Source organism: Helicoverpa zea, chromosome 3, assembly GCF_022581195.2.
Source record: "Helicoverpa zea isolate HzStark_Cry1AcR chromosome 3, ilHelZeax1.1, whole genome shotgun sequence".
Lineage (NCBI taxonomy): Eukaryota > Metazoa > Arthropoda > Insecta > Lepidoptera > Noctuidae > Helicoverpa > Helicoverpa zea.
In genome coordinates, this window is record NC_061454.1 from 5,473,694 (window position 1) to 5,475,248 (window position 1,555).

Here is a 1,555-nt window from a genome sequence, read left to right on the forward strand (position 1 = left end):
GTGCTAGGGAAGTAGATGCCTAGGTGCAGTGCCTTAGCAATTATAATTATTAATTTTTAATCAAACTTTTCGAATTTATTTAAACATAAGGTTACATTACCACGCACGGTAGGTAAGCAATTACTACCTATCTTTTCCACCTCATTGGTTCCTTAGTGTTAATACCCAACTCCCATCATTTCATTTTCAGCGGGAAAATCAAGACGCCATACCACCGCAGTACCTATTATCCTCATCATCCTCCGAGCCTTTTTCCCAACTATGTTGGAGTCGGCTTCCACCATACCAGTACCTACTTATGTGTGACAAATGTCTACATTAGTTTTGTTTTCGTACACTCATCTAGATAAGTAGAGTATTAGTTTTTAATCTTCAAGTTCGTTACAAACATAAACTTAACTCGGAACTCTAAAGCTCTCAAAAGGATTTAGCATGAAGATTAAATTAATCCAAGCTCCCGAAGTCGGATTAACAAAGGATTATATCACTTTGTCGCTGGACTGCGTTCGTTAATTCGTCGGTGTTCAGGTAAACAAAAGATTTCAATAATACAATTATTTAGATTAGCTTAGTTTCGCAAATACTCAGACGGCTATACAAATTCCTTAATTCCTACAAAACTCAGCCGCTATTTTTTTATGCACACATTTATAGTCAGAAATAAGTCTTGGCGTAAAACTTTATGATAAAATTCACAAAAGATACAGTTCTAGAGTATTTAAGTACCTAAGGCATGATATTAATTTACGTAAGTTATCATTGAAAGAAAAAAATACACCTACATATTACCTACTCCCTACGTACATACCATACCTATTATTTGCAACACAACAGTTAGAAAGTTTCCCATCGAATGCGCAAGCGCAACGTGCGCCCGCATTGCGCACCCTGCCTTATTTTATTGTAGGTACGTTCCACAGTTCACATCTTGAGCTCAGTACCTCATATATCATGTTATTGCATTAAATAAGTAGTCACAGCTGCATTTTGATATATAATTACCACCACATTGCACATTTGATACCACGACGGTGGAGCAGATCGTGGAGTATGTTCGATCCAAGACCAACTGGACCTTGAGGGTGGCGAAGTTGGAGTCGCGCCACAATACGAACTTAAATTCGTTCATGGTGCGAGTTCCAACTCATCACGTCGACACATTCCTTAAGGAAGAGTTTTGGCCGAAGGGTGTCGTCTATCGGAGGTTCCGAGGATGGCTACGCGACACCTCGCAGCGTAACACGACGCCGACACTTCGTGTGCATTAGTTTTTAAGTTGTTTATATAAAATATGTATTAATTAGTATATGATTTTTAATGTTATAATATTTATGTATAGTGTTTGCAATGGGCCTTGATGCCTGATTTAAATAAATAAATAATTATAGTTAATTGCAGAATATGTAATTTTTTCCTGTAAGTTCTGACAGTATATTTTCATTCCTGTAGGCAATTCTTGCTAAAAAATCATACATAGATAGATACTGACACATACCAGTTAAGACCACTCAGTAGAGATGCAAAGTAAGGTAGGCTTAGGAGTCGCACCAGTAAA